Here is a 25,334-nt window from a genome sequence, read left to right on the forward strand (position 1 = left end):
TTTGCCAGGAAATGGCCCGATCTGCTGCCTCCGGGGGTATAGAATGAGCTCCTCAGAGTTTAGGAGCAGCGGCGAAAGTATGATGGTACTGAGCACTGCCAGTTTGTATCACCTCTTCTAAATCATCAATATGGTGCACACATGAGGATATCCATGGCCACCCTTGTTTAAAAACATTGTTCTCTGCAATGAGGGCTTTTGATATCAAATAGATCTGTAGTTCTAGAGTCATTGTCAGTCTACTTGGCGGCTTAGATCCCTGCCGATAAATGATGAGTGTTCACAGTACAGGTAGTCCTCTCTATCCAACGTTTCACTTTACAAGGAATGGCAGATCCATACACTGCAACACTAAGAGCCGTTTTTCGACGCCGGAATGCGTGATCCAACGCTCACCGCCACTGATTAACATGGGAGTCACTTTACAACGGTTTCACTATCCAACGCTACTTCCAGAGCGGATTCCGTTGGATAACTGAGGACTGCCTGTACTGCACACTGTTGGTAGCAGGCTACATCCGTCCCTACCGTGACGAGGCTGCCATCATTTTTGAGAGTAGAGAGGCTGAAGTGCGTTGAGATTAATTGCTCATCCCCCCGGGATTCTGCTTCTGCTGGAAGAGCACAGGCCTGTCCTGTCCACAGTGCTGCACAGAAAAGCAGGACATGCTTGCGCTGCTCCAAACGGGAATCTCAGCGCACTGCAGCCTCTCTGATACATCCAGAGATGTCAATCTCCATAGAGATCAGTGAGAATTGAAGGTTCAGACCCCAAAATTGGTAATGGAAAAGTAACATACAGGCATACCCCGCTTTAAGTACATCCGTTTTACGTACACTCGCAAGTATGTACATTTTTTTTAAATTGCACCTTACCCCGTGTACGTACACGTGCTTCGCGTGAGGGACATGCAGGGGGGGTGATATGAGGGAGATGCAGGGGAGGGTGATATGAGGGAGATGGAGGGGAGGGTGATATGAGGGAGATGTAGGGGAGGGTTATATGAGGGAGATGTAGGGGAGGGTGATATGAGGGAGATGTAGGGGAGGGTGATATGAGGGAGATGCAGGGGAGGGTGATATGAGGGGTGCTGGAGGAGATATGATGATGATAAAAATATGTATTGGGGGGTCTTTTAAAAATGTATTGAGGCGGTGAGGGTCTTTTGAAAATGTATTGGCGGGGGCATTTTTAATATGTATGGGTGGGGTTACATGTATTTAGAGGGATGGGTTTTTTTGGTATGTATTTTGTGGGGGCACTAGTAAGAAAAAATCAGCTGACATTAAAGATTTTCTTTCTATAAAGCCAACTGTATTTATTTTGTTACAAATGCGTTATTTACATCAGTTATACATGTATATGATGTTTGCAGTACAGTACATGCATCGATATAGTGGGAAAAAGGAGTGCTTCACTTGAAGTACATTTTCGCTTTACATACATGCTCCGGTCCCATTGCGTACATTAAAGCGGGGTATGCCTGTAGTTACATACATGCTCCGGTCCCATTGCGTACGTTAACGCGGGTATGCCTGTAGTTACATACATGCTCCGGTCCCATTGCGTACGATAACGCGGGATATGCCTGTAGTTACATACATGCTCCGGTCCCATTGCGTACGTTAACGCGGGTATGCCTGTAGTTACATACATGCTCCGGTCCCATTGCGTACGTTAACGCGGGGTATGCCTGTGTTACATACATGCTCCGGTCCCATTGCGTACGATAACGCGGGGTATGCCTGTAGTTACATACATGCTCCGGTCCCATTGCGTACATTAACGCGGGGTATGCCTGTAGTTACATACATGCTCCGGTCCCATTGCGTACATTAAAGCGGGGTATGCCTGTAGTTACATACATGCTCCGGTCCCATTGCGTACATTAAAGCGGGGTATGCCTGTAGTTACATACATGCTCCGGTCCCATTGCGTACATTAACGCGGGGTATGCCTGTAGTTACATACATGCTCCGGTCCCATTGCGTACATTAAAGCGGGGTATGCCTGTAGTTACATACATGCTCCGGTCCCATTGCGTACATTAAAGCGGGGTATGCCTGTAGTTACATACATGCTCCGGTCCCATTGCGTACGTTAACGCCGGGTATGCCTGTAGTTACATACATGCTCCGGTCCCATTGCGTACATTAACGCGGGGTATGCCTGTATTTTTTTCTCACTGAAACTGACTCCGGAGAGGGGCCACGTCTGTACTTCCGGGTGTCACAAATGACATCACACATTCTGCCCCTCTTGCAGGGAAGGGGTTAACCCCTTTGCAATGCACCCAACATCTAGTGACCTCCTCTGCCTGCTTCTAAACACGCCGCGCTGCCCCTCCGCGCTGCGCCTGCGCAGCATACAGCAGGAGGCAGGCCCTGGATGAAGCCCCTACTCCTGGGACATGCCTTGCTTGATGCAATTAAAATGCCTGTCAGGTAGTTGATGCCAGAGACTGGTGACAAGCTGCTTTGGGTAGACACAAGTGCAGCTTCCCATTGTAAGTGAACGATGACGCATCTCCCGCCTGCTCTTCCTTCTGGAAAATTCCGGGGCTGCTGGTGGGCTCTCTGTTCAATCTTCTACCTTTCGCTCCCTCGTCCGTCCTCATTCTTCCTTCCCCTCTCCCATTCATTTTCTCTTCCTCTCTTTCATTCTGCATCGATTTCCCTTTTCTCTCCCCTTCTTCCCATTGTGTCTCCCTTTCTTCTCCTTTCTCCCTTCCCTCTTACCACCTGCTCATCTCCCCATCCGCTCTCTCTTCCTTTATGCTTCTTTATTCCTCCTCTCTCCTTCTTTGTTTCTCCTCCTCTCTCCCTCCCTCCTCCCTCAGCCTCTCCAAATACAATTTCTCCTCTCTTTCCTCCTTCTCATCCCCCCCTCCCCCCTTCCTCCCCCTCCTCCCCAGTACCACTGCAGGCTTCATAGAGGCAGAGGGTGGTGGTTGACACAGTCCTAGGCATAGACCCGGTAAAGGGGGAGGTAGGGGGTGGAGGTTGTAGAATAAAGCCTGTGTATTTCACGGGCAGCCCTATTAACTAGTTCTGCTTCACCCTTCTTCCTAAGCACGAGCCTCAGCTGAATTAAAACAAAGAGCATTACGCTGCAGAGGGAGCAGAAGGTGTGTTAAATCCCCATCACTGCCGTCTGCAGAGACCTGCTCAGAACAGGAGGTAGAGCTGCTCGATGCTTTCCACAAAACCCTTAATGCATAATTTTCTCCCATTCCCTCCTCCCCGTTTTATCTCCCCAGTTCCTGCCGGATCTGCAGTCTCGCTCCTGCCTCCCCGTCCTGCTGCACCGTCTGAATAAAGAGGTATTTATTCCAGGGCTGGGAAAAAAAACACACACAGACAACAACAACAACAACTGATGTTGATTATTGCGTCTTACGCCTGCTTATAATTTGTTGTGCGTCAGACACTCGGCGCAGCCACCTCTGGGGTGGAAACACGGACACCCTCCCTTGAGGATGGGGGGGGGGGAATAAATAGAAGAATGTATTCGGAAGTCGTGCGCGGCCTACAATGCAATGTAGAACGATAACGGGTATTTATTCTGTCGTCGTTCACATTAACTCTTTTACTTCCAAAAGGTGCCAGCAGCAGGGAGCTATGAGATACGTGTCATTATTCTGCAGATTTAGCCCGTGCATTCACCCATGCGCCGCAAAGCAACGCGTCGCAGGCCCTTGTGGCGGTGAAGGGGTTATCCCCCTTTGCCACCACATTGCACCTGTCTTTGGCAGTGAATGGGGTTAAACGTCAGAGTGGGGGGGCTAGGGGAGAGATGCTGTGCTTGTCTGTTGCTCTGTCACTTTCTGATGGGTTTTTTTTTCCGCTGCATCATCCGTGTATTGCAGGAATTAGGGGAAGGTTGGTCCAGACAGAACCCGCTGCTGAATCAGCAGCCCCCACAGGCGCTCTATCTCAAGATTATGAATAGCATCTATATGGCTCTGCATCCGTACCTGATGTGTATATATATATACACATATTTTAATATATGTGTATGTGTGAGGGGCTTCTATAGTTATAAAATGAACATTATTATGTTATAGCAAATATATAATAATAATAGCATGTTCTTGTATAGCGCTGCTAGTTGTACGCAGCGCTTTACAGAGACATTTTGCAGGCACAGGTCCCTGCCCCGTGGAGCTTACAATCTATTTTTTGGTGCCTGAAGCACAGGGAGATAAAGTGACTTGCCCAAGGTCACAAGGAGCCGACACCGGGAATTGAACCAGGGTCCCCTGCTTCAAACTCAGTGCCAGTCAGTGTCTTTACTCACTGAGCCACTCCTTCTCCTATGTAGCAATCCATTACCCAAACCAAGGTCCGAAGTAAATAAAGAAATAGCACATTGCTGTTCTACATATATATGTGTGTGTATGTGTGTGTGTGTGTGTGTGTGTGTGTGTTCCATTGAGCATAGCGCTATACTGTAGGTACAATGAATTAATTATACATGGTGCAAATATGAATAGGTAACATGCCTGTTATATATATATGCATAGAGAATGACACATGAATTTGCAAACACATTCATAAATTAGTGAAATTAGTGCAGAGCAATTAATTTCAAGCTGTGTTGCTTCCCTTGGCATTTCACGTTTGCCATGTTCTATTTGCTCTGAAAAGGTCTTGTTAAAGGAGCAATCCATGCAAAATCCTACATGTGTGTTTGTTATAAATCAATCAGTTCTGTAGTATTAGATAATACTTACTGCCTTTTTTTTTTTTTAATTAAACTCTTAATGCCATTTTAATGAGTTTTCATATACTGAGTATCCTTTGATTTCTATAGCGGGTATTAGCCCATCTTCCTAGCAGTGCAAGATCTCTGGAACCCTTTTCTGTTTGTGATCATTTGTTGCCAATGTTCCCAGCAGTTTGAGCTGCAAACTGTAACAATTGATAATGTTACTTTATAAGGATACATTGTAGCTGATGAGTTACACTGACTGAAACGGAAAGACGGCCATTTAGTGCAGGGGATCGCAAACTTTTGCAGCTGCTCCCCCTGCCTTCCCTCCGCTGGTGCTTGCGCCCCCTCCCTTACCTTGATGCGGCGTCAAATGACGCCGTGGGGTCATGTGACATCACATCACCCACTGCGTCATCACGTCACAAGACACGAGTGACACCGGCAGAGTCATGGTAAGTAATAGCGTTGCTTGCAGAGGCCTCACGCGATCCCCCGGCATTTCATTTTAATGCCTCGGGGAAGAGCACGGGGACCCTGCAACCGCCCGCGCCCCCCCCAAAAAAAATCAGAGATGTTAAGCCCCTAGGTTCCAAATGAGTGCGATCTGGGGGTTTTGGCTCGAAATGGTCCCGTTAATAGAAAATTGCTCATTATTAGCAGTGGGATTGCATTAAAGACTATTATGACATGCCGCTGCTAACAATAAGTGAGACTGATTTGAAATCAGTGAGACTTGGGGAGAATCAGCACGGGCTGACATGTCTGGCTTCACTCTGCTCTGGGCACTTGCCGGGGTTCTTGTGTTTATAATGATTTCGCAGGAATCCGAAAGCAAAAGGTCCATATATGAAAATAAGAAACATGTGGTTTGGTTAACATTGCATGACAGTCCCTGAGGTGATAGCATGATATCCTTTGAGATTGTAACAGTAACTCAACCGTTCCCTAAAAAAATGGGGTAAGAGAACAATTCGATACCAACAGGAAACAACCCAGGGCAGCTTCACTTGTCAGAATACCGTTCCTATACTATTCTGCCATGGGGTGTTCATATAATTCAGTTTGTAGGCCCCTACCCTGGACAGCTCACCATCTAATCTCAGGGTAGATAAAGAAGCAGATTAAGAGATGAAGTTTTGGGGTATTTGCTTTGCTGTTTGAAGTAAAACTGTCATTCCTGAAATGTAAAGTCTAGTCATTAACTCAGCGGTGCGCAAAGTGGGGGGGGGGGTGGAGGGGGGCGCGAGACTCGCTGCCTGGGGCGCGGGGTTTACAGAGGCCCCCCGCGCGCTTCCCGAATACATTTAAATTAATGCCGGGGGAGCTGCAGGGGCCTCTGTAAACTTCTACTCACCTTGTTTCAGACGCTCCTGGTCACGCGTCGCCATGGCAACGTGGCGTCAAATGACGCCGCAGGGTTATGTGACGTCGCGTTGCCGTGGCAACACGACGCCAGGATGTCTGAAGTACGGTTAGCAGGGGGGGTGCGAGGAGAGGGGGACAGGAAAAAAAAGATTGCGCTCCCCTGAGTTAACTCTTCAATTATGCACCAATAATGAAAATGACAGTAAAAGTGTTACAGGGCTAAGAGCATCCCTAATATATGCCACTTAGTAACTTTCAACTTTAACCACTACACCTTACTTCTCACTACATCTGACTTTAACCCAATCAGTACTAGGGTGCACGCTCACATTTCCAAAGCTAGCATTAAAATAGTGTGTATGCACTAATAATACATGTTGTACCCATCACCTCTGCAGTATTGCACCTTTCAGTGCTATAGCAAAACAGCAACTATCTCAGTGCATAAATTCACACTAATTATACTGAGCTCAGGGGAAAAAAAGGATGCTACAAAGCAGAACTAAAGGAACATTACCACTTCAAATTTGGGAGTATCGTTTTACTGTATGCATTGCGACAGACTGCAAACCAAGTCTTCTTTAAGAAGCTGTTTGAGTCTAGAAAAATGATAGGGGCATTTCCTAATCCTAATAAATGCAGCAGTTCCTGGCCTTCACGGCAATGCAATCATCTAAGCTGCCGATCGATCCGTTCTCCTGTGATCGATCGGCGAAGATCCTGCTTCCCAGGGGCACACAATATGGCCGCCTCTTTCAAATGAGGAAGTGGTGTGTCTTCCGAAATGATTGCGATAGCAACACAAGGAAGCTTAATACATTAAACATCATTAAAAGGGCATTAAGAGCGAGAAACAATAATAATAATAATAATAAACATCAGTATTATATAATGCCACACCACTTAAAAAAATGAAATAAAAAAAATAGGATTTTGAATGAACTGCCGATTTAACAAGAGAGGATTAGTAATAGGGGCGTCAAGTGTTAATTTCCAGGGTTGTTGGCAAAATTTGCCTTAAATAGTTCAAGTTAACCTGGCACGTTACGTTCACCATCTCTATAATTCTCTCTTTCCTTAAATACATCTTAGTTTAACTAAATGTAAAAAGTTGGAGAATAACTTTTCACCAGCTGATCTAATTAAATGAAGGTTCTAGGCTTCGGCCAATGAAAGACAATGGAATTCTAAGCCCTGAACATTCCACTGACAGCCAGATGAAACTACCAGGGGTTCCGAGAGAAACCCCAAACAGTCATATTGTATGTAAAATATACAGGAATTTAATCTTCAAACTGTCCTGCTAGTTAAGAGAAAATATTGATCTGCTTCACTCCACCGCTCATTATTTATCCAAGGCCGGTGGGGTCCTATGCTGACAGGTAGTTCAAACATTACTCTGCCACAGTATGTTTCCTGTAGATGCTTTCATGGGATCTGCCTACCATAAATCATTATTCTCCATAGATTTCCGTGGGACCTCCCTACAATAAATCCTTATTCTCCATAGACGTCCGTGGGTTCCCTCTCGTCAAGAAATAATTTGTCCCCTGAGGCTTTGATAGAATCCATTTCTCCCTTCTTGAAATGACGAGTCCTTGCACATAAGTGGCCCATATCAACAGAACAGAGCTAGGTCTTTAGACCCATCTAAATGAGTGCAGAACCAAAAGAATGGATGTGAAGATGTGTTATGGCGTAGCACCGTTTAGGCAGCCTGTACCAATGTCCCTTGTGGCTGCTTGCATTCTATTATTGAATTCGTCCACAGCCCATAACCCTGTGCATATGATAGACACATAAAGATTAGTGAGGGGAGAGCATAAATCGTTTGCCCGACACCACCTGACATCCCTCTGCAGGGAGCAATTAGTGAGTAAAGACTTGGGATAGTGGAAATAGCAGGTGAGTGGCGTGATGGATGGTGCAGCTACAGCAAATGTTCTTCTCCTGTCCACAGTCGCATTCAACCCCAGTCCTCAAGACCACCCCCCCCCCAACAGGTCAGGGTTTTAGGATATCCCAGCTTCAGCACAGGTGGCTCAATCAGAGACTCAGTCAGTCTGATTGAGCTACCTGTGCTGAAGCAGGGACTGATTGAGCCACCTGTTCTGAAGCAGGGACTAATTCAGTCACCTGTGCTGAAGCAGGGATATCCTGAAAATCTGACCTGTTGGTGGCCCTTGAGGACCGGAGTTGCCCACCCCTGCTTTAACCCCTTAATGTTTTTCATGCCAAACACAAGCTTTTAATGTCTTCCTTGCTCAGCTGGGAGTCACATGGCAATGGAGTCCTTCAAATGTATATCTGAGCTAAATACCTTTATGGCCGCTATGATGTTTCAGGAGGACAGCCATTTTGTAGAGGAAACCCAAGGCCATGTTTGTGTGAGGATGGATAATAAAACCTTTACAGTGATATTACTGTCAGTAATAGAGAGGCATGTGCTGCCCCTGTCCTTATGATTTAGCTAATTCAACAAAATGAGACTCCCATCAGCGTACAGAAGCATCCTGTAGTAACATGTATCTATTGCTGTTCACAAAATGGCTGCCAGAGTCAAACAGTGAGGGTTAAAGGAGAAATCACTCAGCCCCTGACAGCACTACGACACAGTACTGCTTCACATAGGGGGTGACTTCTCAGTGTGGAGAAAACCCAGCAGAGATTCCAAAGCTGCAGTACAGCTATAAAGAAGAAGCAAAGCTTAAATGTCACCATTTTAAAACCCCCCTGCAAATATTATATCAACCCAATCTTCTGTTAAAAAAAACCCAAAGAAAGCAGCTGGAGCGTTTCATAATATCTCCCCATAAATTTAAGGTGAAGAATAAAACATGATGTTGCTTTGTGAGAGGAAAGTGGGGCCATACAATGCGTTTTTAGGCAGCGATGAGGTTACGCCTCGCTCTGAATGTCTATAAACAGCATTTGCATAAAGGCCAATGTCCGGAAATGAAACGAGGGCAAAGACGTCGTCTTTTATAACCCGACAGCTACTCTGACCCTTGTTGACTTCCCTCAGACTTGGTAAAAAAAAAGTCGCTTTGCAGTCGAATATTCTGCGTTTTGTCTTTCAGTTACAGCGCTGGACTTTCAGCCCGAATATTTTAAGGAGAAATAAAGGTTCCTTTAGCCGGCATTACCACATGTTCAGAGCATTTGTAAAGGATTATCATATTATTTATTTGCACATGCTGCATTAGATACATTTAATAATGGGAGGAAAGTGTACTTTATCCATAGCAATACAACGAGCATCATTTAAATCGTCCTAAAATATGTTTTGTGTTTTGGTACTAATTGCTTTTTTATGACATTATTTCATTGTTAGCATATTGTACTTAGAAATACCTGCTAGCTCACTAACACGAGAGCTCTTGCTACATGGAATTATTATTATATTCTCCTTTTTTAAAGAGTTCTATTCATCCACTTTCTTTTGGAAAAATATTGATCTAAAAATTTTTTTTGACAGGGCTCTAAAATAGGAACAACTATACTCTTTGTACAGAAAATAACACATACAGATTGTTTCAAATGTACAGAGACCAGCAATAATGCTAATAGTTATATTCTACAAACGCGCCAACGAGTATTCTAAAACTTGCCTTAAACTTGCCTTAAACTAGCCAGATACATGCTGGGTACAGTACATGCTGGGTACATGCTGGGTACATGCTGGGTACAGTACATGCTGGGTACATGCTGGGTACAGTACATGCTGGGTACATGCTGGGTACAGTACATGCTGGGTACATGCTGGGTACATGCTGGGTACAGTACATGCTGGGTACAGTACATGCTGGGTACATGCTGGGTACATGCTGGGTACAGTACATGCTGGGTACATTTCAGTGACATTTCTGCAGAGGCTAATGGCTCATCGGATTAACACAGCAGGGGTTCCTGGCCGCCCCATTCAGTTTGACTGGGACTGCCAGGGACCCATGCTGTTAATCCGATGGGCCATTAGTCTGTCTGCAGAAATGTGTGAAATGTTGCAGCATGTACCCAGCATGTACCCAGCATGTACCTGGGTCTTTTTGGAGATTGCCCCAGGTTTGTTTTAGAATAATCGTCGGCACTACAGTATATATCATATCATATTCTTCTGTCTTAATCTTAAATAAATATAACTTATAATATAAAGGAATACTCGCTTCATCAGTATGGCAAATAGATATGATAAATAACGCCATTGCTATTCAGTAACAATATTGAACATACCGTTCCATAACAAAGAGACCAGTGTAATGTATGGTTATTCCCATCAAATTACATCCAGTTATATCCAGTGGCAGAATGGAAATTTGCATTTACCTGGGGCCGCCCTCCTCCTTCAGCGTCATTTGACGCCATGGGGCGTCACGTTGCCGGCCGCGCCCGTGCGATCGGCAGCCAAATTTTGCTGCTCTAGGCCTGGGCCTATCGATCCTAACGTGAAATCCGCCAGTGGTTATATCATTAAAGGGACTTTTTCTTTATCACTCGAACCGGCCGATCGGAAAGTTTGGGGCCGAAATTCCCAATTGACTTCAGTGGGAAATTGTGGCCGGAAAACGGACCAATCGGCCACTTCATCAGATATAGAATAATCCCCCTAAAAAGCCAACGTCCTAATTTCTGCAGCATTATCTCCGTGGTTAAATCTGAAACAAATGGGCACTGACTTCAGCAAATTAATTAAAAACTCTCTAATATTTGTTGTTAATCTTTTCATAGTTAGGCTCCCAGGACTAAATTAGTTAAAAGTTTTAGTAGTGTGTTGGACCTGGAGAAAAGCAGATTAGATGTAGGTTGTGATACCTTTTAGCGGATCAACATTCTTTATAGGTTAGACTAGAATAAAAGGCATCACAAATGACAGGTTTTACTTTTTTCTTTCCTCACCTCTCTCTCCCCCCTCCTTCCCTCTCTCCCCCTCCTTCCCTCTCTCCCGCCTCCTTCCCTCTCTCCCCCACTTTCTCTATCCCCCCTCCTGCTCCCCCTATCCCTATCCCCACCTCTTCCCCCACTCCTCTCTCTCCTTTTTAAAACCCAAAATAATAGAACTAGCTGACACACCATTGCTGCTTTAACATAGTAAAAGTAACACATTTAAATGTTACCATTGCTGACTTATATTTAAATTTACATTGGAACTACTTTATCCTGTTGTTCCCAGGCGTCCCTAATGGGGACCTTGCAAATTTCAGGTGATTTGAAAATTGTACCAAATACAGAAGAATTAACAATGCATCTGATTTCAGACACGCTATTAGAGAGGGTTGGGGTTCCTTACAATGCATCTGATCTCAGACGCGCTATTAGAGAGGGTTGGGGTTCCTTACAATGCATTGGATCTCAGACGCGCTATTAGAGAGGGTTGGGGTTCCTTACAATGCATTGGATCTCAGACGCGCTATTAGAGAGGGTTGGGGTTCCTTACAATGCATCGGATCTCAGACGCGCTATTAGAGAGGGTTGGGGTTCCTTACAATGCATCGGATCTCAGACGCGCTATTAGAGAGGGTTGGGGTTCCTTACAATGCATCGGATCTCAGACGCGCTATTAGAGAGGGTTGGGGTTCCTTACAATGCATCTGATCTCAGACGCACTATTAGAGAGGATTGGGGTTCCTTACAATGCATCTGATCTCAGACGCGCTATTAGAGAGGGTTGGGGTTCCTTACAATGCATCGGATCTCAGACGTGCTATTAGAGAGGGTTGGGGTTCCTTACAATGCATCAGATCTCAGACGCGCTATTAGAGAGGGTTGGGGTTCCTAACAATGCATCTGATCTCAGGCGCGCCATTAGAGAGGGTTGGGGTTCCTAACAATGCATCTGATATCAGATGCGCTATTAGAGAGGGTTGGGGTTCCTTACAATGCATCTGATATCGGACGCGCTATTAGAAAGAGTTGGGGTTCCACAGAATTTCACAATATAATTATAGGGTTTCTTAACTATACAAAGGTTGGAAACCACTGGTCTATGGGGGGTTATGCACTAAGCAGTGATAAGTGCTTTTAAGTGAGATAAAAAGCCATTATAGCGCGATACTGCACTGTTATCACTGCTTTGTGAATCTAACAACAGGCACTATCACCCTATAAAGGCATGTATCTCACTTAAAAGCACTTATAACTGCTTTGTGCATAGCACCCAGAAAACCCACTTATCACTGCTTAGTGCATAACCCCCTATGTGCTTTATTTACAATTGTATTAAATATTGGCAAAAGGACACAGTAAGATATCTCAACCACCATAGAACATTTCTCATCCAGCATTGCAAAAAACCCTCTAAATCCCTTCAAAACACACAGAATACGATAATACAGATTCAGCAGAAATACTCTTTTTAGTAGGAGCTCGTACCTACAGTACCAAGAGAGAGAGAAAGCTACAGCTACCATGACTTGTATTTGTTAACAAAACTAACCATCTCCCATTTTTAAGATCCCTGTAAAAAAAACTAATAAAAAAATAAAAATTGAACACTAACGAGGGATTACACAATGAATCTTGTTATTAGGGTGAAGAAAGAGAATAAGTGGTACGGCACCTCTAAACTGCCATTAACCCCTTGAGTGCAAGGGGCTCCTCCAGCACTTCTCAGATGAACAGTCAAGGAGAAGGATTTGCATGTGTGACAGACGCGCCGCTCGTAATTACGCTGTTGGAGGAGAAACTCTCTGTAATTACAGTGTGTCTCGCATTGTGGTTGAATGGGGCATGTGGCCCAGAGGCAGAGATGCAGGTGCCACCTCTTCTCATTGACGCTGCGCAATGCTGCAGAGACATGCGAGGAGCTGTCCAATCAGGGCTGCTGAAATGACACAGCCATGTGGTGTCAGCGGTGGGACCCGGTGTTGTTGTTACTATTATTATTATTATTTTTTCTCTCTGGCACAGTGCGACGCATGTTGCTTCTTGGACACACAAAGTTGTAGGTTCAATTCAAGGTTTAATTTCCAATGCATTATGATTTACCAGGAGAGTGATAAAAACTGTGGTCTACGTATCAAGAAAGGGGTCTGCCCCAGTTCTTCACCCAGAGAGGGTGGATAGAGGGAGAACCTAGGCATGATGTTCCTAGAGGACGTCTGACGTCCACCCCCCTCCCTACCGCTTGGCCACGCGTCCCCACCTGGCACCGAAACGGAACAAATAAAACAACGTATTTACCCTTGTGATGTAAAGGTGTTCCCCAATCCCATCCCTCCCGCTCCTTATTTTACTACATACAGTATTTTAATAAATAGACCTGCGCCAATATGCAAATGTAACCCCGCCCTAACTCCTTCCCCAAATCCCTCATCTCCGGAGATATTCTTCATCCGCAGATGTACCCCAAAACGGCACACGTTGGATTACTACATAGATGCTGCCTGACGCAGGTATTTTTCAGTGCGATTTGCTCTTAAATGAAGCGTTTGTGCTTTGATACATAGAGCCGCAGGTAAAAGATGCAGTTGTTGAAGTGTGATGGTCGTTGTGGATTCGGAGAACCACTGCTGTTTTATTTAGAGCAAAAGCGATAGACAGCACTCAGAAAAAAGGGGAAGTCTAATGACTATGCACCGGGTGCAACAGGAACAAGGAGGACCGAAACTCCCCCTAAATCAGTAACCAAACAACAACTAATGTTCCAGCACTCACTGACTATAAGAAAACCGTGAACCAGGGTATACTGTATGCCAGAAAATGAGAAATTTAATGCAAGCACAAGACAATAATATACTTGGAGAGATGTCCCACAAGCGGGTAATATGTAAATGGTCCCTAAATATAGGTGGTGTAGGAAAAACCAGGGAAAGGGTGTGCGGGAGAGGGTGGATGAGGGAGGGAGGAAAAAAAGTCGGGAAGAACTGGGGTGGAGGGTAGTAGGGGGGCAACGTTTTGGGGTGAAGACCCCTTCCTCAGGCCCATTCTCTCAGGTCCTAATGGACCACAAGGTACTTCCCTGAACCCTGTATCCCCAAACAGCTGAACAAACCCCAACAGTAATGATAGTACAGAAATCAGTATAACAGAGTATCAGCTCAGTAACAATAGTCCAGAGACAGCAAGAGTACAAGTGCTGTGTAGCAAATAAGTTGAAAGTGAAACCGTCTATCTCTCTCTCTCCTACTCCTGCTGAGTGGGGCTACCCACTGCCTGCCCAGTTCTTCCCCCCTTTTTTTCCCTCACACCCCATCCACCCTCTCCCGCACACCCTTTCCCTGGTTTTTCCCTACACCACCTATAATTAGATTCCATTTACATATTACCCGCTTGTGTGACATCTCTCCAAGTATATTATTGTTTTGTGCTTGCATTAAATGTTTCATTTTCTGGCATATACCCTGGTTTACGGTTTTCTTATAGTCAGCGAGTGCTGGAACATTAGTTGTTGCTTGTCTGCTGATTTATTTACTCACTCAGAGTACCACTTTCTTTTTCAAGAACAAGATTTATTTCACGAAGTCCGTCTCTGTTTTTATAGCACATATATTTTTTAAATCGTTGCCCCAAAAACTGTTCGGATGCAAAAAAAAAATAATTTCAAGTAATAAAATGAAGTTTTAATGATCCAGGGCTGTCTTGATTAGACAGAGTGTTTGTAGGAAGTAAGAATGCCTGCCGGATGGATTGTGGTAACAAGCAATGCTTCCACCCTCATCATTCTGCACTCATTCTCACTCTTAGGCTAAGGCCATGCTGCCCAGACCATGCGTAGGCGTCTGCGCGGGGCGCAATCAGATTGCCTTAAGGCATTGATCGCGCCCATAGACCGCGCGGGCGGGAGCAGGAGGGGAAACTGATTTCTCGGCGCGACGTGAGGGTCACGTGAGCGGTTCACCCAATGAAGGTGAACCAGCTCCGTGACGCCCCTAGACACGCCCCCCATGGCGCGTCTAGCATGGACAAAAAAATGCACACGCTTCACTGCGGGTGACGTCACACAGGCGCACGCCTCCGCGCGGACGAAGGCAGTATGGACCTGACCTTAGATAGCAAGTTCATCAGGCTCTTTTTCCTAATCTTACTTTTATGCGCAAAGCAATTCTTCCTATGATGTCTCCTATTATGTCATGTGTATTACTGCTGTAAAGTGCTATGTACATGGCTGGCACTGTGCAAAGAAAGATAAACATACATACTCTGTGTTCTTGTTACACAACAACCTCTCACCTTTAGAGACTGCCATGCAGCTCAGAGTTGCAGGAATGTGTGATTTGGAGTGCACCCCAGAGGTGGCTCCACGAAGCAGAATTTTAATCGGCAATCCAAGCAAGTTTGCCGCTTTTTGCAAAAAACTAGGATTGAAGCAGGGGGTGTCCGGAGCTGAACCCCATTAATTTCAACTCCGGGGACCCCTTACTTCCGGAGATACTGGCCTCCATAGGGGGTGCCGGTAGTCGCTCCACTCGGCTAGCAGGGTTTCAAAGCTGCGTGCCAATAGGAAGCTGTGATGTCATCATGTTCGGCTTCCTACTGGCTCGCGTGACACGGGAGTTTTAAACTCTGACGAGATACCGGCACCCCCTTTGGAGGTCCGTTTCGTGGGAAGAAGGGGGGTCACCAGAGCTGAGCTTAATGGGGTTCGTGAGACCCACTGCTTCAATCCTATGTAAGAAAATAAAAACCGGCTTGAATTGCTCCTTTAAAGAACCGCTGATGTGTGAGCTCGCTGTATAAGGTAGTGCAATGACGGGTTATTACGGGCGGCTTTGATAACATTTGGCGGTTAACAAGCTTTCTTTGGGAGGCTTACGGCAGGAGGGTTTTGGTGATTGACTTAGTAGGGACCTGTCCAGCATACTGAACATCACACCCTATCCTACACAGAGGCTGGAGCTCAAGGTGCGTCTGCTGAGCCGAGAATCAATTGGGAAGAGATTAGCCAAACATAATGGGAATTATGGGTAATACTATGCAAATGAGCTACAAAGTCCAGGGACAGTAATTGGTGCTAGAGCAGCACTCATAAAGTAATATTATTTTATCAAGGGCTGTTTCATAGGGTCCAAGACCGTATTTAACTCCTCGCGTGCTGGAGCGCAGTGTATTTGTGGCATCCCCAGCACCGAGAGAGTGAAAAGCAGGGCGGCCTGAGAGGGAAGTGTGGGAGATCTCATTTTGAAGTGACCTTTATTGGGTACTTTAATCAGCGAGAGAGGTGAAAATAGGGCATTTTTCTTCTGTCAGACAATTTCCCTGATTAACGGTATAGTTAAAACCAAAATCACTCTGGGAAACCTACATACAGTACAGTATGTGGCTGTATTTCTCGTGGAACACTGCAATCTCCTCACTCAATCATGTGCTTTTTTATTGTTTTCTTTATTTCCTTTAATTTTATGCAATATAATATATAGTATATATATATATATATAAGAGGTTTGGCTCAAGGGCTTACAACAATTTGGCCAAAATGTTAAACTAAAAGACCATTTTGTTTATTAGTTATTTATACATGTATATTTAGGCACTGTACCGTATATAAGTTTTTCTGGATGTGCACTGAGCTTTGTCTGTGTTTTATGTTATGTCTCTGGTTTTAAATATATATTGCCATTCTCAGTAGCACTCCTCTGTGACACTCATATGCTTATATATATGTTGTGGGTATTTTGGGGGTTCAATTTGAGCTTGTAGGTGTTCTGTATGTTTATATATATATATATATATATATATATATATATATATATATATATATACACATTTTAGTTATGGTGGGTGGAAAAGGCAACAAAAAAACCTCCACCGTTAGCATATAGCCAATAAAGAATATCACTTGTGAGCACATTCACATGTCTGCACCCCTGCCTTCCAACCATTATCACCTAGCAAACAGTGCTCCCATTGCAGCAAGGGATTCTGGGACATTTAAATGGGCTCCATGTGTATGGATATTCCAGGCAAAAGGTGACACAGTGTGTGCTCATCTGCATGTCATTTCCCAGAATCCCTTGCTGCAGTGGGAGCACTGTTTGCTAGGTGATAATGGTTGAAAGGCAGGGGTGCAGACCTGTAAGAATGTAAGACGTGAATGTGCAATGTGCTCACAAGTGATATTCTTTATTGGCTATATATATATATATACTAGCTATTGTGTCCGGCTTCGCCCGGGGAATGTAATATTGAATACATATCCAACCGCCCCTCCCCCCCCCCCGCTGCCGGCACATCTCCCCGGGTCCCCCTCCTCCCCGCACACCCCGCTGCTGGATGTAGTGCGGGTGAGATTTGTCTCTGTCTGTGTATGGCTGAGTGTGTGTCTGTCTGTGTGTATATGTGTGTGTGTGTCTGTGTGTGTGTATGTCTGTGTGTGTGTCTCCCCCCGCTGCCGGAACATGTCCCCAACTCCCTACCCCCCCCCCCCCACTGGCGGCATATCTCCCTGCGCTGCTGTGGCATGTCCCCTCGCTGCCGGCACATCTCCCCTCACCCCCCCCTCCATTGGTACATTGGTACATCTCCCCTCGCTGGTGGCACATTTCCCCCCCCCCGTTGGTACATCTCCCCCCGCTGCCTGCACATGTCCTCCCCCCCCCCCCCGCTGGTACATCTCCCCCGCTAGCTGGCATATCTCCCCCGGCTAGCTGGCACATTTCCTCCCCTCCCCCACACCCTCCACTAACACATCTCCCCCGCAGATCTCACATCACACACACAGCCCCGATCCAGGCAAGGACACGCCCCTTCCCTTAGTAGCCACGCCCCCCGTCCCCCTCTCCTGCTCTAACAGATTTGCTAGACGGCCGAGGGAATCTTAGAATGTCCATAATTTGGAGGTGAGTCACATTGGAAGCTCAAAATAGTTGTGTTGACCTACAAATCCGCAGCAGAATGTCCAGTGAAAGTTTTGTTGTGCTACGTGGTGCCGTTTCTGAGATTTTCATGCTTTGGACATACAAAGAAGCAAACAAAAGGAATCCAACTTAGAATTATAGTGTGTGTGTATATATATATTTTAGGTTTGCGAACAATAAAACTCAGAAAATGAAAAATTTGGGGGGAAAAAATGTCTTGGTAATTTTGACTTTTTTTATCATAATTAAAAAACAAAACAAAACCAATTGAGTTCCTGCAATATAAAACATGAACATGTTTCTAGAATTAAAACCAAAACACCAGGGAAGGTACCCACCCTTAACCCTAGCCCACCAAGTGTTTATGGACAAAAAGGGACATTTCATGGAAAAACCTAATGAGTTGGACGCCATTCTTTTCTCTGAAATAAGTGACGCTAACATTAACTGAGACCCATTTAAAATCACTGCCTTCCTATGGTCGAGATTCACTGCTAATGAGTGGAACAGGATTTTAATGAATGAGACTGACTCCCGATGAGTGAGATTGCGTTCTCATGAGTGAGACACAATCCAGTGGAGGGAAACCTTCTTCAAATTGGTCAGACTAGTAAGGACCAGCAGGCAGGGACCACATCATTCTCTACAGGCCCTTGGTAGACAGCTATACTGACTATACCACCTGACTTCCCACGGCCTATAAAAAGGCACCTGTTCTGTCCTCCAGTGCTTCACAAGGAGCTTGCTACCCAGGAGGCAGGGTCACTGTTCTGCTGTAAGCGCCCAGACCTGATGCTGGCTGTTGTGAAAAACTGGTATCGATTCCTGGCTTGTCCTATTACTTTGCTGCTCCCTGCTCTGACCTTTGTCTGGATCGTCTACTCTTCTGTTTACCGCCTGCCCTGACCTTAGGTCATCTGACGATCCCATCTGCCTGCTCCTTCCTGAATTCTCTGCCTATATTGCATCGTGGATCTGGTCTCCTGGTTCCAGCTACCAATGAGCATATTTATTCTGTACTACAGACTCTCCTTGTGGATTCTCCTTCGAACTTTGACAATACCCACTTCAAATGAGACTGTCCAGTCTAGAGAGTGATGGCGGAGAGCCCTGTGAAACCAGAACACTGCCTTGGAAATGGGTGTGTGCTGCATAGACTGGCAGAGAGAGACACACAAGGAGGGAGACACAGGGAGGGAGGCAGAGGAAGAGAGGCACAGGGAGTGAGGGACGCAGAGAGAGAGAGAGGCACAGGGAGGGAGGGACGCAGAGAGAGAGAGGCACAGGGAGGGAGGCAGAGGAAGAGAGGCACAGGGAGGGAGGGACGCAGAGAGAGAGGCACAGGGAGGGAAGCAGAGGAAGAGAGGCACAGGGCAGAGAGAGAGGCAGAGGGAGAGGCAGATAGACAGAGCCAAATTCAAGAAATTATTATTTAAATATATAATTTAATTATATATTATATTTAATTTATTCTGGATGTGTGTAGTAAAAGCCAGAGATTAGCCACCCAACACCTGGCTTGTCTCCTTCAATAAATTCCAGTCCAGACTAGTTCCATTTGGATTTAGTAACTGAGACTGGGTAACATTCCGATTTTACCACCATCCCCTCTACCCATTTTATATACCCGTCAATCAGTTGCAGTTCGGTAGAACAACACATAACTAATACAGTATAACACTCTTATCTGCGTTGGTGCCTGGTTATAAAATATAAAACATTAAATATACATTATATATATATATATATGTATTTGTGTGCCATCTGCTCTGTTACCTATATATATATATATATATATATATATATATATATATATATATATATATATATATATATATATATGCAAATATAGCTGTATGCTCATCTGCATGTCTTAGGCAGGTCTGCAACCCCACCTTTCCCCATTATCACCCAGCATACAGCACTTCCACTTAACTCAGTACTTAACTCAGTATTATGGTTTATATATATATATATATATATATATACATGTTTAATCTCATACTCTAGTTATAGGGACCACCATTTGACTTGTGTCCTACTCTGTCAGTGTGTATATATATATATATATATATATATATATATATATATATATATATATATATATACATATTTAATTTACCAGTTAATTAGTTCCAGTTTGATTTAATTACAACACCCTTATCTATTGGTTTATATAATTTTATATATATATATATATATATATATATATATATATATATATATATATATATGTGTATAATTAGGTAGGTATAGTGTATATAATACAATCTGACCTATCTCTGCTCTACAGTATATGTATATATACCAGTCAATACGTTTCACTTGATGTTTTAACACCCGTATTTGTTAGTTGTTTAGGTTGGCTGTGATACCTACCACCATTTGGCCTGTCTCATCTCTCTCTCTTAACCTTGTGGTTCTGTGCTGCTCCCCTATCCAGGTCCTAATACACAGGTCCTTGTAGGCCCAGTGCTGCGGGGGTATAACCCCCACACTCCTTTTGCACACATTGCTGATTTCTGCATCTACAGTATGGAGGTTGGGAGGTGCTCGCAGAGTGCTAAACACCACAAAGATGTCATGGCTGATCTGTCAGTGATTCTTGGCCGAGCCAAATCATCTTGACCGTGGTAGTTGAGGGTGGAGAGGCTACAATTTCGCCCCCTGAACTCATCTCTAAAAAAATAACCCTCTCCAAATAACAGAGACATTTCTGCCATGGTGAATAACTTTTCTTTTGGCTAATTTGCCTAAAAATTAGGCAAAAAAATCCACCAAATGCATTCCCTCCAACTGCACCTATTTAGCAGGTACACTAAATGTTTGAGGTCTTGTAAGACTGACTATACCTATTAAATAGAAGGTTTTTTGTGTATGTACAGTAAGCTGCATAGGTTATGGAACTTGCGAGTACCTCCATCAATCACCAGTGGAGGAACTACAGTGGAACGTCTTCTTATGTGACATATGTTGGAAGGTCTGCAAATGTATTGCCAACCTCCAGAGTATTTCATGGAAATTATAGCAATATTACAAGACATTTTTGGCTTAGTATGTTAGTATTATTAATATACCGTTCTTTTTATTGCATCAACGTAGTCTGTGGCGCAGTTCAATGCAGGGGACCTAAATATAACTCAATAACAAGTTAGTGCACATTGATTTAATAGGCGAGTGGCTTCCTGTTCATATCAGTTTACAATCTATAGTCCCTTCACCTTCACAGAGACCTGCCGATTTTAATGAGTTAACAATGCACGGGGCACCCGAAAGAGTTCGGAAAGGGGGTGTGAGTTGGTGAAGCAGTGCCAGGCAGAGCCTGAAAACTGGGATGAGATGCTGGCGTTAGGGCAACATTATTCACACAAACTCCCTTCCTTGGCATCAAGAAAGCAAAGTTCAACAGAGCAATAACATCATGCTTCTGTTTGACTCCAGTGCCAGTCAGCAGTAGCTCTAATACAATTAAACGAGGGCTATTTAGGATATTGCACAAATGAAGCACTTTCCTATATTAAGTTAGCAGCAAACAGGTTAATAGCTCCTGTGGGTTTGCAGACTCTGTAGCATCGGTTGGCAAACAGATGAGCTGATCGAGGATTTTTCCCTTTCCTGCTAAAGCACCTAAAAGGCAGGGGCTGGATTGGTAACAAAAAGCGGAAGATGCATTCTTATTTTTAATGGCAATTGTGATTATTAATGAAGCACTAATGAATTAATTTTAAATAAATGATTATGGTCCCCCCTCCCCCCTCTGAAATGGAAATATGCTGCACAGGAGCATACAGACGAGACCACGACTATTCTAAAGCTTGCCTTAAACTAGCCTGGTTACATTCTGGGAATGTGCTCGGTATGTGCTGGGTATGTGCTGGGTATGTGCTGGGTGTAACCTGGCTAGTTTAATGCAAGTTTAAGGCATTTCTGCATTGACTAATGACCCATAGGATTAACACAGCAGGGGTCCCTGGCAGCCCCAATCAGTCTGAATGGGACTGCCAGGGACCCCTGCTGTTATCCTGATGGGCCATTAATCAATGCAGAAATGCTGGGTCTAGTTTAAGGAAAGTTTAAGGCATGTATCCAGCATGTACCTGGGTGTACCTGGGTCTTTTTGGCGATTGCCACTGGTTTGTGTTAGAATAACCGTGGGCACTACAGTATCCACTAAGCGATGCTATTCCATAAGCCAGCTCCTGACCACTACACTTTAGTATTTAAAAAAAAATGGAATAGGGGCTTCTGCACTGTGGTGGTAATGCAGCACGCAGTGCGCAGGACGCACTGTATCAACGTCTCAGTCGTGTCCTTTTGTAATATTCATAGAGATACTCAAAACTGAGCAAACACTGGATTTATTTATATCAGTGCAATTATTTGCAAGTTCTCTGCAGCATACAGTGTTTGTTTGGGGTTTGATAAGGTCCTGAAAGCCCTTTATTGTTCAAGGACAAAAGAGCTCCGTGTGCGTGGAAATAATGCTATATTACAGTTACGTGGCACTATAATGGCAGTGTCACACATCGCATTGGCACTGGCAGTTAAAGCAGTAAGGCACTCACGTGTCTGTTAGTAGTAATTTGACTGGAGAGACCTTTAAATTGGGAATTTGAAAGCTTCTCTCTGCTATAGGGGCTTGCAAGGGGATTTATACCAGGGACGTCATTAGAATATTAGTAGAGATAGGGGAATGGAAGAAGATTTATATCCATTAAAGAGGCAATCCAAGCAGCACTTTAAAAAAAATAGTTTTTATATATGCAGCCTTTGATTAACTTTATTGAAAACTAATTACAGAAGCTGCCGATCAATTCATTCTCCCGTGATCGATCAGCAAAATCTTGCTTCCCAAGGTTCACTTAATGGCCGCCTTTCAGTTTCAATCAATCCTTCAGTCAGTGTAAGGCCGAGTCCATAGACGGACAGGCCGTGCTGAAGCGTGCGGACGCTCCGCGCTGAGCCCCTGCATCCTCAATGAGGATGCCTTGAGAGGGGGCTCACGTGAGTGTCTGCAGGCGTGCTGACGAGTTGGAGGTTTCAGCCGAGCGTCAAGCTGTTTTTCAGCGCGCTGTCGGCTGAAAGCCTCCAATCACAGCACAGCAGCGTCAACGTCACGGCGCCGTGACATTGACGTCAGTGCGTCGCGGGCGATTGGCCCAGCGACATCACTGCCCCGCCTCCAACCACCTCCCCCCGGCTCCCTTCGCGCACGCTGGCTCGCCTGCAAGTCCGTGCAATCGCGCTGACTGAAGCAGGCGAGCCTCAGCATTAGCGCGCCTCCGCTCTCCCCACCCCTCTATGGCCCCAGCCTAACTCAGCAGCTACAATGTATTCTACTAAGGTAATATTATTTATTGTTACAGTTTGCAGCTCAAACTGCTGGAATTATTGGCAACAAATGATCAGAAATAGGAGGTTTGCACTGCTGGGCAGGTGGGCTAAACCTGCGATAGATATCAAAGGATACTCAGAATAATAAAGCTCATTAAAAATGGCATTGAGTTGAATAATAAAAATAATGTAGTAAGTATTATCTAATACTACAGAACTTTAAAAAAAAAAACACGTCCAGTAGGATATGTATGGCATACAGTAAATAGCTTCCTTAAAAGTTAGTTTATGCTGTAAGTCTGCTTGCCAATGTTAGGCCAACTAACGTACAGTACACAGCAACACACACTTACTTGTACAGTGCAAAAGGGTTACCACGTGAGTTGTCAAAAATGGGTTGTGAACCAAATCTTATTATGTTTATTATTGATAATAAACGTAGTGAACAACAGCAGAAAGTCCCGGTCAGAAAAGACCCTTTGTATGTTCTGTGCTGTACAACTCACCCACTGCAATGAGTTAATTGTCATACAATATAATTCTAACAATCTGAAAAGCATCATGCACAAGAGCAGACACGTTCTTCTCAACTCCCTAAGGTTTTAGGGTGACCTAATCATTTCTTCACCAGCCCCCAGATATGTGCAGCAGGCCATGCCTGAAGTGTGATACAGTGTAAGCAGTAAAAGGCTCCGCTTGCAGGACAATGAAGTCACACACCATCTTTTTCTTCTATCGTTTCTCTCTACTCCACAGTTGACCTGTGCCCGACTACATCCAGCCCAGCTCCTGCACAGGAAGGACACGGACACCAACTGCTGCTAGAACAGGTAAGCCTGCTACAGAGGTGCAAATAATTATTATTTTCAGGGGATTTTTACACCATAGTATCTCTCCCAGACACCTTGGAGCAGTGGTTAAAGTGTGATGGTACTAAGGGGTTACAGGTAGGGTTGCCAGGTGTGCGGTATTGAACCAGACTGTCCTGTATTTGGACACTCTGTCCAGTAAATAATTAGAGGTAATACTGAACATGAGAAAATGAGGGGTACAATGGTTTGTACACCAAAAGAAATTCACTTAAATGCACACTAACCAAAATTTAAAATCTAGCCTTTAATAATCAATCCTTAAAACATATATTACCAATATATAAATGTGAAAACATATAAAAATAAATTAAATAAATATCTAGTGCAACCAAACAGTCTTAATATATATGCTCAATGCTGGAAAGTAAAAGACTGCAGGGATGCTTATCAGCCTGAGTGAGCAAAAAAGCCCACTACCACATTAATCAGCCTAATAAATAATAACCTTCATAAGGGTGGTTGGCTCAAAGTCATGAGCAGAACCTAGACTAGTACTGCAAGTCCTGCCTGGCCACTACCCTATTTTTATATATAATAATTGGCTGATCTAATGATTGGCTGCCTAGTACTGTATTAAAACACCCCCATGAAGGGGGCTGACATCATCAAACACGCGTCCAACGCGCGTTTCCCTCCTGCTACGGAGCTTCGTCAGGGACAGGTGTCAGGAGCCTGGGGGTGGGGCTAAGGAGAGAAGGAAACAGCATGGAGAGGTTTGTGTCTCAAGTGCATAATGCGTTGCATCTTTCACCATTGTGTCTAGTATTTTTGGAGAAGCCGCCTGGCAACCCTACTTACAGAGTACAACTACTACGTCTTGGATAGCTGCTTTGGGTACTATTTTATATATATCCCCTGTTTAACCCCTCACTACCAGAGGGACCAACAGTGAACAAAATTCTCTGAAAAAAGGATTATTCTGTCTGGAAATACCTGAATGCCAGGAAGCATTCCCATACGGTGACCTCTGCTTGCACGTGTCAAAAGGTAGTCCCACGTTAATCACTATTAAAGGAATATTGTTTGCTTACATAGCGTTGCAGTGTGCTTAGCATTTACCACGCAGAACGCCCTATCCCATAGAGCTTGCAATCTAAATGTACATGCCTGAGCCAATGTCAAAGGACACAGGGATTTGAACTTAGTTTACTAACTTCCATGGCAATGACGTAACCATTAGACCAGGGGCGCGCAAACTTTTTTTGCGGCGCCCCCCTGCCTTACCTTCTTTGCTGCCTGACCCCCTCCTTACCTCCT

General features: G+C 44.6%; 1 protein-coding gene across 18 annotated transcripts in view; it reads left to right on the top strand.

Annotated features, from left to right (window-relative positions):
- The window catches only part of MAP2 (microtubule associated protein 2), a 148,805-nt gene that overhangs the window by 51,489 nt on the left and 71,982 nt on the right, over window positions 1-25,334 (top strand). For 13 of the 18 annotated variants that reach the window (XM_075607150.1, XM_075607158.1, XM_075607157.1 and 10 more), the window contains 2 exons: window positions 3,261-3,323; window positions 23,962-24,035. The gene's annotated coding sequence lies outside the window, so the exon portion shown is untranslated. Of the gene's footprint in view, window positions 1-2,359; window positions 2,569-2,599; window positions 3,129-3,260; window positions 3,324-23,961; window positions 24,036-25,334 lie in introns of those variants that run through there. The other 5 variants (XM_075607152.1, XM_075607153.1, XM_075607154.1 and 2 more) reach the window with 5 other exon arrangements.

The sequence above is a fragment of the Ascaphus truei genome, chromosome 7, assembly GCF_040206685.1.
Source record: "Ascaphus truei isolate aAscTru1 chromosome 7, aAscTru1.hap1, whole genome shotgun sequence".
NCBI lineage: Eukaryota > Metazoa > Chordata > Amphibia > Anura > Ascaphidae > Ascaphus > Ascaphus truei.